The sequence below is a fragment of the Tupaia chinensis genome, unplaced genomic scaffold, assembly GCF_000334495.1.
Source record: "Tupaia chinensis unplaced genomic scaffold, TupChi_1.0 Scaffold000191_1, whole genome shotgun sequence".
NCBI lineage: Eukaryota > Metazoa > Chordata > Mammalia > Scandentia > Tupaiidae > Tupaia > Tupaia belangeri.
This window is the reverse complement of record NW_006159666.1, coordinates 734,300-748,857: the sequence shown is the minus strand read 5'-3', so window position 1 is coordinate 748,857 and position 14,558 is coordinate 734,300.

Here is a 14,558-nt window from a genome sequence, read left to right as displayed (position 1 = left end):
ACAAATGCATTTTTAATTTTATTTCACGTTAGCTAACAGTACTGGTTCAGCTGAAAACCTTTTCTTCTTTCAATGTTCCAGTTAGTGGTATGCTGGTTTTTATTGATTTTCCATTTAATTTGCATACAAAGAATGAGAGGAACAACCATGGTGTGAAAAAAAAACATTACCGACATATAGTCACTTAGCCATATGAGATCGTGAGCATTTGGAGAGTCTTTACCTGTGATAGGCCCACTCGACCGCAGTTCGAGTCCCAGACCCGGTGGCTTAAACTCACACCAGGCATGTGTGCGTGCGTGCCCAAGACTCCGAGAGGAGAATGGAGGAGAAGGGACTGTGGTGTGGCCGTCCCCCCCGGGGGTGATTTCTCGCTTTCTGTCTCCATCTTTTTGGCAAGAGCACATGCCCTATACCAGAAACCTCTCCAAGAAAATAAAAAATACAAACAAAGAGATTACAGGGGGAGACGTGGAGAGATTACTGGGGCAGGCATGGAGAGATTACAGCGGCCAGCATGGAGAGGTTACTGGGGCAGGCATGGAGTGGTTCCTGGGGCAGGCATGGAGAGGTTATGGGGGCTGGCATGGAGAGGTTACTGGGGCATGGAGAGATTACAACGGCCAGGATGGAGAGGTTATGGGGGCTGCGTGGTCAAGACAGACTTGGGGAAACACATGAAACCTGAGCTGAGTCTCTGGCGCAGGAACCGTGAAGAGGTGAGGAGAGAATGCATTCCCCTTTCCCACAGGAAGGGGGCGTCAGAGATGTGTAAGTTATTACAGCAAGCATTAACTGGAGCTGGATTTTGCGTTTTTCTTTGTTGTTGTTAATAACACGCAGCTTCTTGTTCTCAAAATGTCTGTTAAATTTAATCGAAACACCACAAATTTGTTAAGTATGAATCTTTTCTTTTTCTCTATTTTTTTTTTTTTAATTTTGCCATGAAGTGTGTGCTCACCAGGTAGAGAGGAAGAGAGGGAGAGAGGGAAAGAAAGAGAGAGTAAATCCCCCCCAGGGAGGCTGGCCACCATCCTTCCTTCTCCAGTCTGCTTTCAGGACCTGGGGCATGCCCACGCACCCAGCAGGTTGTCAAACTGTCGGGTCCAGGACTGCAGTGGTGGAGTTGGCCAAGTGGGATCCAGCCACCGTAACCTCCTGGCTCTCCCAAGTATGAGCTTCTCGTCCTCATCTCGTCTCCTCTCTTCCTACAGGTGTGTCACTCCAGTTGTTCTCGTTTCAGAGATGGAGTTTTGCACGCCCCTCCCCTGTTAACTCTCCACCCCAGGCTTTGGGCCCAGCCTCCCTCCTCAGGCATTTCTTCAGTCCAGGTTCTCTCACTGCCTGTGCATTTTTTTCTCCTCCGTGCTTTCAAGCAGGCATAGTCTTTTTAACCTTCAAGAATCAAACTGAATTCAAAGCATAAAATTGCTGCTTCCAGCTCACCTTTACATTCATTCAGTAAGAGCTTAAACTATGGATTCCGTTCTTGTCATCTTAAGCAAAAGACATGTTCTCCGGCCACGTCCTCAGGTAGCCAGCGTAAAAGACTTGTTCTCCCGCCACATGTCTCCTCGCCAGCAAAGCACCTCCGGAGCTGCACCTGTGGACGTGCTGTATGGGACGGCGTGACCACAGCGGTAGGAATGGGCGATGAGAAATATCTACTGGGAGCAAACTGATTAGCTTCTTAGTTCCTCTGACTGAACGGTGGCCGACGCTAGGTCGGATGAAATACGGCCCATGTCCTGCCCCACTCGTGTGCGGGCTGTCAGCCAGGAATTAGTGAGCTCACCCTGTGTTCAGCCTTCTTGGCCTCTCCACTGTTCTGCCAGGACTCTGCTTCTGCCTGCTCAGTCCTGCGTCTTTGCTTCCCACACCCCACCCGTCCGCTTTGCCCGGTGACTGCCACCTCCCTGAGCACGGGACGCTCCTGTTTCCCTGCTGCACGAGCAGTTTAGCCTATGCTTTCCCACCCTGTCGTTCAGCGGGTCTGTCCCACGGGCGAAGGCCCTCTGGATGAGTGAGTCTCCATCACCCTTTCTGACCTTAATCTCTCTTCTAAGTGTTCATGGTTCTTACTGAATTCGGCTCATCCGGGTGTTATTTGTTAAGTAGAAGTAGGCTTCGCAAGTAATTTATCATCCAACCATTATATTTTTGAAAGTAAAAACGTGATTATGGCTCATTAATAACTACCTGACAGAGATGTACGCGGGGCCTGGCCCAGGAAAACCAGCTGCGCGGTCACCCGGTCGGATGCTTTCTCGTTCCCACCAACGCCTGCTGTCCGTCCTATACTGCTCAGAACCGCATTGCTGTAAGAACCGTGGTGTTTAATGCACTAGGCATTTTTACTTCGTCTCTTGCAAAGTGAGTAACTTTTTCATTTCCCACATGCTTTGCTTCCGCCGCACTGAGGTCCCATGACCTCACCTGCAGAAATGCTTCAGCTATTAGTAGCCTTCCGGCCCACCGCCAGGCCAGGCTTTCACCGTGTTTACGCCGTTTGTGTTTGTGCTTCTCAGGTTCGAGGGGAGGGTGGACCGAGCGCAGACTCTGCCTACAGACCAAATTTCAAGCTTTGACACCTTCGCTGACGGGAGACATTTGACGACTCATTGAGGCCTTACCTTTCGTGGCCTGGCTCTCACTGCACTGACGCCGTGCTTTCCTGCAGCCTGTGCTGCTTGTCCGTTTGGCACAGTCGCTGCCACCTGCCCTGACTCTGAGCTCGCTCTGTGCACCTGCGGCTCCTGCACATGGCCCCTTCACCTTCCCCACCAGCGGTGCCCTGTCCCCAAACGCCTGCGTGCATGCTGAACAGAATGCATCAGCTCTAAGTTACGTGTCACCTCTAAGTTACGTCCCTGAGCCTGCCGATTTCCTGCCAAAGTATGGGGTAAATCGTGGTTTTATTTCTCCTTTTGAGATTCACACTGAGTGAGTGTGCTGATAAAGCCACGAGAAATTAAAGTGGCCAAGGAAATCCATGGACGTAAGCAGGAGATGAGGACCCAGTTCGTTCACTCGAGGACAGACTTCACACCGGAGCTGTCGGCTGTGCGGATCCCAGAGGCTGGCTATCGCTCTACACCGTCTGCTGGTCTTTCTCTTGTCCTGAGTACTCTTGCATGTACGTGTGCTTAATTCGGGAACTGTAGCTGGAGGAGAACACCCTGAGTAGTAGGACATACTGACAAAAATACTGAACGTTCTGCAATAGCAATAATAAAAAAGGTGAATAGTTGACAGTAATAACCCCCCACAATATCTCAAAGTAAAGGCAAAGACAAATGCATTTTGGTGTAATGATTTCTAATTGCTACGAGCTTGACTTTTGAAGTCAGGTGTTTTGGCGGCGAAGATTTGGCTCTGGGACACGAGCCGCTAAGCCGAGAGAACCAAATCCAATTTTAGAGCGAGGTCTCATTAGCCTGCTAGCTCATGTACAGATGAGTTGATATGTTGTAAGAAATAATGATGCATTTGGAAACTGCATTTCAACTGAAGAAAAAAAAAAGAAGGTCGTAGGCTGAAAGGCAAGATTTAGAGCCGCGAAGATTAAGCGCTAAGGTTAATTTTCAGTTTCCCATCGGCTGAATGGCTAAGAACGTCTAAAACGCAGTAAGGCGCTGGGTAGGGGTATTGCATCTGAGTTCAAGCGCCCCCATGCACAAGCGAATCAGGAAGCGTAACGCTTCAGTTGATGCAAATTACGGGAGGTACACATTCTTCTGCTCACTAAATCCTAAAAATGAAAGAGCGAGATCACTTTCCTAAAGGGAATTCGCTAAACGACTGTGAGCACGTGGCATTTAGCCAGCCAGGTGGTTCGGATGGAAGCCTTTTCCTGTACTTTATTTTAAGCAGTGTGACTACGACCAATTAAGCTTGCTTCTCTTGACGTGGGACACAGCAGGACGGTCACAGAATCACCGGGCAGCAAGTCAGACTTCTGGGTAGCTTACGAACCTGCCATTGAAGTAAAATGAAGAAAAACTGCTTGTTTTCTTTGTATAAAAACATACAGCAAAATTAAAAACCACCACCACCACCAACGCTAGCATTTGTTATAGTAAAGTGTTAGTATCATTTTATCCTTTAATTCTGATAAGTTATCCTAGTTAATAATAATTTTGTACCTCCTAAGACTCGTTCTTTACTTTTTTATAAAGTAGTGTGCAGTAGTGGGTGTCCAGAATCGTACTATTTGCTCTGTAGAATTTTAAAATTGAGGTGAAATTCATGTAATATAAAGTGAACTATTTCGAAGTGCACCGTTACTCAACTTACACATCCCAAAGCTGAGCAGCCACCCCGTCTAAAATCCGTATGTCTTCCTGGAAGAAGACCCCGTACTCCTGAAGCCATTGTACCTCTACCTGCCCCCTCTTCGCTCCTGGGAACCAGTAATGTGCTTCCTGCCCTCCTAGTCCATGTTTCAAGTCAGTGGAATCCTTCCATGTGTGGCCCTGTGCATCTGGCTTCATTCATATAGCAGCATGCTTTTGAGGTTCACTCATATTGTAGCATATTCATATTTTATTTCTGTTCATGGTTGGGTGATATTTTACTGTATGAGGACTTCAGAAAGATTCTGAAAAAAGTCTGTATTACAGAAATCTCTGCATGGGTTTCAAAAACTTTGCACCAAAATAACTTACTTTATTCCATTTTCCGTGGCCATCTCGAGGTCTCCTGTGCATATCCCGTGTTTTATTCAACCATTTGTCTTTTAGTGGCCTTCGGGTGGCTTCTCTTCCCCAGTATGCCCAGTGCTGCTGGGAGCACGCATGCGATTCTCTGTGGCGCCTGTCCTCACAGCTCTGTGGGCGAATTCTGCGTCGGCCGGGCTGTGCTATGATCACTGTCCCCTTGGTCTGATAGGGGCTGGAGGGTTTCCCAGGACACGGGCCTTTCAGTGTAAAACTGGGGTAGTCCCTGGGCAAGGCTGGCAGTAGGACTGAAGATGTCTCTGAACATTTCTACCATAACCAGAAATGCCCCCAGCTTCTGGAGGACCCCTCGCATGTTCCGTATCGAGACCGTGTAGACGGCATCGCGTTTTGGCACGGCCCCACCAGCCTGTGTGCTCTGGTGTCCACCATAAGTCAGAGCCTAAACATTTGGAGCTGCATGTTGTGGTCGTTATTCAATAATGTTTGGGGGTTACATGACACTCACTTTTAATAAAATCTTTGAAAAGTGTTTGTGGAGGGATTAGTTGGTTAAAATCAAACACTCTATGTGGCCCAGATTAAAATTCCATCTCTGTAAGTTATTTATGCAGAGCAAGTAAACTGTAAATTTATTTATGTATGTATGTATGTATGTACGTATGTTTGCTATAGGGTGCAGGCACTCACCAGAGAGACAGAGCGAGCCAGTGAGAGGGAAAGTGAGAAATCACACCCTCACCCAGTAGGGATGCCCACCCTGCAGTCCCCTCACCTCCATTCTTCTCCTGGGACTTTGGGCACGCACACACACGCCTGGCATGGTTTTCAAGCTGCCATATCCGGGCCTCAAACCGCAGTCGGCCACGTGGGAGTCTCGAGCCTTAACCACTCACTGTACCACCTGCTGGCCCCGACTGTAAATGATAATAAAGAATAAAGTGTTAGCATTCATGGGAAGGGGAGGACGGGAATAAGGTATGTTCCTAGGATTTGAGGAACTCAAAGATTTTTCTTTTTTCTGGGATCACATGGGGTCCTTTAAAGTTGACATTTTTACAATTTATGCTTACTTACATGATTTATAAGTAATTTTTATTTGAGAATGTCAGTATGTAGTGTTTTCTAATGAAAAACAAAAACAAAAAACTGGACTACTACCATGCCTTTAAAATAATGATGCAAACCAACCATGCAAAGGACAATGGAGCCAAGTAGAAACCTAGTTAAGTCGCAGTGATAAAGCCAGTAACCCAGATATGAATAGAATGTGATCTGCTTGATGGTTTTCGGGAATCACGCATTCTGATCAGACGTGCAGTCTCTGAGGAGGACAATGTGCACTCCGCACTTGGTTCATCTTCCTTTTGCAGGTCTAGTCCCCATGGAGAGGGTGTGCTGAGTGATAAGCCTAAACAGTGATGTCTGAGAAAGCGCTCCTACTGGGAAGTATGATGGCCTATTTGGGGATGATACCCCAGAGTAGAACCAATAAAATAATTTTGTATATGGAACATGTGAGGAGTCTCAGAAAGCTTATAGAAAATGCATATTATAAAAAAAGCATGAATTTCAAATTTTTTCAACCCAAATAAATTGATTCTTTCATTCTATTTTTCCAAAAATTTGTAGTTTCTTCATATTACAGAAAAGTATAGAAAGCATGGTAATCTAACTTAGCAGGGAGAGGAACTGATGAAAAATTTCTGTCTTTATTTTAAAGTTAGATTGGATTTGTAAGCATATGATAAATTCCAAAAATTTCTCCTTTTTTTTGTTTTTTTTTTTTTTTTTTCAATTTTTGGTGCCAATAGTTGTAGTCACCTTCAAGAACTCAAAACACACAAGAACTCAAAATCCTAAACCTTCAGGTCAGGTCTGTTTGTGTGTATAGGCTTTAATGCACTCAGTACAATAAAACCCAAATAACTTGGGGATCTGAGCTAGAGATTCTAGATTTGATTTGTGTTTAATATGTTGAGAATAGCTTCTGTCTCATTGCCACCTGAAAGGCACTAGAGACCAATGTTCAGTCTTTCTTATTCTTTATATCCCAGAATAAAAAAGTAAGTTCTCCTGGCATCAGCCTTTATTTAATTTTTATCTTGCTGTTGCACAACATATTGCTGAACTATTCATCTTTAAAAGTACTGAGACATGTTTTATTTGTGGATGACTAGAAAAGCCCTAGAAACTACATTTAAGAAAAAATGAAATGGCTTGACTGCCTTGCACTAATTCTTACAAAGAAGTATTCATCTCAGTTTACAATTCAACTGCCAGATTTCAGGAGACATTACATCCTGAGTTGCTGATATAGAAATACACAAAAAACAGTGTTTTGAAGAGAAGCACAAAGACTTGAAACCACAGCACCATGATGCATGACACTGTAATCAAGAAACAATTTTTGGTACACATTTTCAGTGAGATTCTTTTATATTATATGGTTCCCTCAGGAGGAGACAAAAGAGGTTCCTCAGACACAGAATGCCACGGCCAGTGATGGAAATGTGTACTGCACAATTTGTAATTGCAAATATAATTCAGGTGCCTGCCCAGATAAATTACAAACTGAAATCGGGTTTCTATAACACATGGTTCCAACATTCTGTCAAATAAGCATGTGGCCATGAAAGATTATGGAAACTTTAAACAATAATGATTACTTTTTGAAATTTATTACATAGATATTTTCTATTTGTTTTTGTCTTAAAATTAAATGGTATACATAATTCTACAGAGATTTTCATCATGTGACTATGTGAGGCGAAACAGTGAAGTTTGTATGAGTTATTTTTACCAATTTCTTTTGCTCTAATTTGATCATAATATGTTTTAGCACCAGTTCTGAAAATTCTGGGCCTAAAGTATATTTCCATATACTTATGCACACTAACCTTCTATGAATTGAGTAATATGCCTAGTTTATTTTTAAGGTTATAACTTCTAGTATATATAATATAAATTTCTTGTCTTTCAGGATTTAATTTACAAGAGGACAATGCTTTTATCTTATCTCCTCCTCTACCTAAATGCTTTGAACAGATCTGTGATATTATAGACCTTTATAAATATAGACAGAAAGCTTGAGAAATATTGATGAAAAGATGTAATTAAGATTTTAATCTTGGTAAAAATATATGACTTGCTAGCTTTCATCTTTTTTGATACTAGCCATATAGCAAATGTGAGGCATAGCTCACTGTGGTCTTAATGTGCATTTCCTTGATTATTAGTGATGAGCATGTTTTCATATACCTGTTGGTCATCTGTATATCTTCCGTTAAGAAATGTCTGCCCAGATCTTTGCCGACTTTCCAGCTTTCCGTATTGAGCTTATCTGTCTTGTGTGTGAGCCCGTTGTTGACTCTGTAGGTTTGCAATGCTTTCTCCCATTTCATAGGCTGCCTTTCGCTCTGTCAGTGCTACCTTTGCTGTGCAAAAGCTTTATAGCTTGATCCAGTCCTATGTGTTGATTTTTGTTGTCATGCCGATGATTTTGCTGTTATGTCTGGAAAATCATTACCCAGAATAACACCAAGAAGTTTTTCCCTGGTTAGTTAGTTTGTTTGTTTGTTGCCTACTGATTTTGTGGTTTCAGATTTTGAATCCTTTTTGAGTTGAGTTTTCTATAAGGTGTATGACAAGGTTCTAGTTTTACTACTGTGTATGTGGGTATCCTGCTTGCCCAGCATCATTTGTTAAATTTCCACTGTGCATGTTCTTGGCAACTTGTCGAAGATCAATTCTCTGTAAATTAGTGGACTTAGATCTGAACTCACTATGTTTTTTCATTAGTCTATGTGTGAGATTTTCTGCCAGTAACATACAGCTTTCATTGCTTTAGCTTCATGATGTATTTCAAAATCAGGAAATGCCATGATACTAGCATTCTTTTTGCTCAAGATGGCTTTAGGTATTTGGTCTTTTATGGGTCCATACAAATTTTAAGGTGGGTTTTTTTTTTTCCTATTTAAAGAATGGCATTGAAATTTTTAATAGAGATTACATTGAATCTGTAGATCACTTTAGATATTACGGACATTTTAACAAAAGCAAATCCTCCAATAAATAGATACAGATCATCTTTCTATTTCTCAGTATTTTCAAGTCCTTTTATCAGTGCTTTATAATTTTAAGTGTAAAAGTCTTTCATCTCTTTGGTTACATTTCTTAAGTATTTTATTATGTATGATGCTATTTTAAACGAGATTGTTTTCTTAATTTCCTGTTCAGATAGTTTGTTGTGTATGTGTGTGTGTGTGTGTGTGTGTGTGCATGTGTGTGTGTGCATGTGTGTGTGTGTGTGTGCATTTGGAAAGACCTTGTATTTTTGTATGTTGGTTTTGTACCCAACAGCCTACGTAATTATTTTAGTAGTTCTTATCGTTTCTTGGTGGTGTATTTAAACACATTTGGTCATGTCATCTGCAAACAGGGATCACTTTATTTCTCGCTTCTTGATATAGGTGCCTTTTATTGATTTTTCTTATATAATTGCTCTGGCTGGAACTTCCGGTTCTGTGTTGGATAGAAATGAGAGAGTGGGCATCCTTGGCTTTTAGCAGATATTAGAGGAAAAGAGTTCAGTCTTACTCTATTGATTATGACAGCTCTGGGCTCTTAATATATGTTCTGTATTTTGTTGAGGTAAGTGCTTTCTACACCTATTTCATTGAGAGTTTTTATGGTAAATTGATACTGAATTTTGTCAAATGTTTTTTCTGCATTGACTGAGTCAATAATGTGGTTTTTTCCTTTCATTCTATTAATGTGATCTAGCTCATTGATTGATTGATTTGCACATGTTAAACCACACCTGCATCCCAGAAATAATTTCCCCTTGATCATGTATTCAGTGTGATGTTTAATATGCTCCAGGTCTGGGAGATGCAGGGATGCCAGGGATGAAAGTGTATATGCAATGGGTCCTGGATCTTTGGTTCTGGGAGTTGTACCAAAGGGTGAGCCCCAGACTGCTCCCTCAGCTGACGTCTGTGTTTGAGAAGACTGTGGGACAGAGTGGGGGCTCTCAGCAGCAAAGGCTGTGAGCGTTCTGCTGCCCTCCTTTGAGGAGAGGGAGTCCCATCGGAGATGATGCGTTGATGCTCAGTTGTGCCATTCTGGGCAATGTGGTGACACAGATAAATGCTGCTTAGCTAATTCTGTGTGGCCAGTTCTGTCTGTGTTCCATGAGGCTGCTATTTCTTAGTCATACTCCAGAACTGCTCTCATCTGCGGGTAGCTGTTAAGCTAGTTGGTTTTGCTGGGGCATCGGGGTAGGACCTCCTGGCCCCCTGTGTTGGTTATGTTGCTTTCTTTAAGGGCTGTGCTGAGAAAGCTTCTCTGAAGGGGTGACGGTAATGCTGAGCTCTGAGGACTCAGGCAGCTCTGGTGGGAATGACTCAGGGAGAGCAGAAGTCTTCCTGAGAAGGACACTGTGGCAAAAGTAAGCTTTATTTACCTTTATTTCATAAAGGTAAATAAAAATGTGCAATTCTGTTTAGTAATAGATTCCATGTTTTAAAACTGTTCCATGCCATATGAAATGCACATTCAACTTTTTAGACAATAGCTCAATGTTTAACTTCTTCAGGAAATATTTCCTTCATGGACCCCATTTGTTTTCTTGATTTAATTATGTAATGTGTTATATTAGAATTTCCTGTGAAATAAGAAGTCTCTCTAATATTTGAAAAGTCATTTACAAAGAGTAAATAGAACTTTGAGAATATTTTTTCCTAATACCTTCTTCAAAAAAAAAATGTTAAAGCATTACCAATTGTCACTTTCTGAATTTTTTTGTTAGTATGAACCTTGTGATGAATCTCCTCTAAGTCACTAATCCCAGCTCTCCCACACTTCAAATTGAAATACAATATGATGACTCAAGTTATTGGTCAAGTTTATAATTTGAGGAGTTTGAAATGAAGTACAGGATTTGGATGATCGCAGTATATATAGTAAGGGCTGAAAATATGAGAAAACTTTATACAAAACATAATTTTACTTTCAATCCACAATGATTGTAATTAGTAAGGACCTTCATTTTTTTTACCTTGAGCCAGCACCATATTAAGTATATCCCATATGTCAATTTACTTAACCTAGATAATGATCTTATAAATGAAGTGTCATTACTTCCATTTTATAGATTTGCAAAGAGACTCAGGAATATCAACTGTCTCACCTAAGACTGAAATAGTAAGTGAAAAAGCAGAATTCAGAACTGACTCAAGCTCTTAGATGCTGTTGCTCATCCCCCTCGTGTGAGTACGATAGGAAGAGAACGACCCTAATTGGGGTGTTCGTGACCAAAGCATGAGTGCACGCCACCTGTGGGGACACGACAAGGATTTCTTGCTCAAAAATCTGACGTCTAAGTTGAGCGAGGTTTGAAACAGGGTGCACGTGACAGGGAGGCTCAGTAGAGGAACCGGTGTCAGAGCCTCTTCTGCTTACGTAACTACCACACCATGCTCATCCCATCTAAGCACACGGTTCAAGAAAGAATAAATAACTTAACTGAATGGTAGAAGGAGAGACTTTCTAATCCTGAAGCATATTCTCATTTAGCTGTTAAGATAAGGAATATACTTCTTTTTAAAAATCTGGCATAGAAAGTGACTCCATTGTAAATGCAACAAAATATATATTGGCGTGAATTCTATTTTTTGACAGAGCATAACATTTTGATTCTAATATCATTGTCATTTGTGTGGCATAGTAATTTCAGATCAAAGTCATTAATGATCTGAGACTCCAGCGCCGTCACAATGCCCCAGAGCGCAGAGAAGCACAACGGCATCACGAAACCTGACGGGGACATCAATGTGACCTCCCTAAGACCTCTGTAGTTGCAGACCCAGTTTTAACTGATAGTCTGTGAGGGTGAGAATATGAACTCTGTGGCCTGAATAGCAGGAAAAATTCTCCACAAAACTGTGAGGACAGACTCGTTTCCATCTAGCATGTCGTTTCTGACTTGCTGTGTAGGGTAAGGACCTGAGCAGAGTGTGATGAGCACGTGTCCTGCATGGCCCTTGCATGGTGCCCAGCACAGCTCCGTGTGCTGGGTTCTACCTGTTCTGTGGATGACTGCTTTTGTGCAGAAACCCTCTTCCCCATCTTTGATTACAGGGTGAGGGGCTTCAAAGCATTTTTGCAAAAACAAAATGAAAACATGAGTTCATTTTGGTGCCCAAAAGTTTGAGATTCAGGCATAGTTATGAGGCCATTGGGGTCGTCGTGAGGTACTTTCTGTGTTTTCTATGCAAAGGTGTGTTGTGACCTTTCCAACGACCCAATATTTTATAATACACATTTTCCATAAACTTTCTGAAGCCCCTCCTGTGTCTAGATTCTCCCCAGCTCTGGAAAACATCTTATGGTTACTTTTGAGATAGGCATTTCTCTGCCCTCCTATTTAAAGTTGCTAAGTTAATGCCTGCTATTCTCCATACTGCCACCATGCTGAGTCACCTTGCACTTCCAGGATTTCAACTGATCAATTTTGTCCACTTACTGGAGCCAGGTAGTGTAGTGGTTAAGGTGTTCGACTCCTGTGTGGCCAACAGAGGTTTGAGTCCTGGACCTGGTGGCTTGAAACTTACACCAGTCAGGTGTGTGTGCATGCCCCAAATTCCGGGAAAATGGAGAAGTGATTATGGCGTGGCCATCCTCCCTTGGGGCTGATTTCTTGCCTTTCGACTCTCTGACTTTCCTGTGATCACATGCACCCTATAGCAAAACTTTCTCTTAAAAAAAATATCCACTTCCCTACTCTGTGTTTTATCCACTAGAATATAAGCTCCATATTGGCGAATTAGGCACATCACACAGTTGCTGGATACGTACTAAGTAGCTGTCAACTTCTGCTAGATGTTGTCTCTGTGTCCCTTGGTCCAAGCACACACTGCAGCACAGTCACAGTGTTCAAAGGGACACTTCCCACTGCTCTCTGAGTGGTTCCGGGTGACCTCATACCTGCTTCTCGGGGCTGAAACTGGGAGTCATGGAACAGTCATGACCTGACTTAGCCAGCTGCAGCTTTACTGATCGGTTCCATAATGCGCCTGCTCACGTCTCCGCTGTATGACGGTCCCTGAATAAAAACAGGCGAAGCTGATCTTCCCGGAGTGTATCTTATACTAAGGACACTAGAGGAAATTAAAATTCTCACTGAATCCACAGAGGACAAGGGGGCGGTCCACCTGGATGAGCTGCTCCGTAATCTTCGTTGGTTTAGCATGGGGTCAGCATCAGCACGTTCAGGAAACCTCCTCATATGTCAGGTTACCACGCGAGGTGGATTTCACAGCGACACGTTATAATCTCCGCCACACGGGGATGTAAATTAAACCCATTACATGTTGTTGTTTTTTATTTTGTGAAAAATGACTTTTTTGGGGAAAAGTGATTTTTCATGAAAAATAAAGTTATTGTAGTCTACAAAGTAGTTCGTAACAAAGTATTTTTGGTAAGAAAACAGGGTGAACACCCTGATTTGCAGTGAAGACTCTCTTCTTCTTATTTGTTGAAGTATTGCATTCCCCAGCCTTCCCACATGGTCCTGGAGAAAGCTTCTCTAAGTACTTTTCAGTACTTGGCATTTCCTTAAAAAGGTTGCCAAGCGTTTGAAGATCTATTTATCTGAGCTTAATTGCATTTACTGCTTTAAAATGCCAGAGCGTCCAAACCGTTTCCCACCTTCCTCTCTGTAATGGTAATACCAGGGCCATAGGAACTGCACAATGAAAAAGAATGCTAAGTGAAGCAGCAGTCCTGTGCTCCTTCCCTGACGCTGGAGCTTCTTAAATCAAATGCAGTTTGTCCAAGCATCTTTTAATTATTTGAAAGGGTATATTTGAAAGTGTGCAATTGAATGAGTGCTTTTAGTCTTAGAAAAAAAATACAGTATGAAAGCCTAAAAGAAGAATACTTTTCAACCTGTTAGAACTTACGGACTCTTCACATTTTAAAGTATTCACTGTGTTTATCTATGCAATCCCTAAGACAATGAAGTATTATCTTATTATAGACATACTGGATGGAATTGAAATACCATCAATTTATTATAGGTTCAGTTGAAGACATATAATTTGGAAAAGTAGCCTTTGCGAAAACATTGCCATGTTACTAAAAAGATATACCAGTTTATCACTATTTAGCAATAGTTTTTACTGATTATTTTTGAACTGAGCAGAAGTATAGTCATTTTTGTGTTCGATATAATTATAAGTATTACCTGCGGGACATAAAGTAAAATTATGCTGAGAAAGAAACCTCGATTACATGGGTAAAACTTGGCTCAGGGATATACCTGAATTTCCTTGTAATTTGGTAACGCACAGTGGTATAGTTGGCAAGTATTCTGTTTTTAATTGTTGATATCTTGTAACACAATAGGCATTTTAATTGATTCTCTGAAATATGAGGTTTAAAATATATTAGCTCAATTGTTTAGATACTAATGTACAGATTAAGAATCTAGAAAATGACCATTTGTGGTTCTCTTTTGTTTGATTAATTTTTACAGTTCTGGAGAAATACATTGAAAGCCTCAGAGACAGGTTAATAAATATTGCCAAGTGAATTCTATAGGATCATTCTATGAACTGCCCTAAAACATTTCTCATTTCTTAAGTCTCCCACTTTGTTTGCTGTGTAGACTCAATGCAGCCCCCTGGATGCCGGGGAGGTCTGTAGGGGCCTCCTGAAAAGCTAAAGGCGTTTGTCCTCAGCCTGCTCCTGGGGTAAAGTTTCATCAGTGTCAGTAACTGAGCTCCGAGGACTCAGGAGCATTCCCATATTTATTTGCAAAATCTTCTGAGAAATGAGTAGGAGGACCTTCTGGGGAAAGGCTGAAGACTTGCA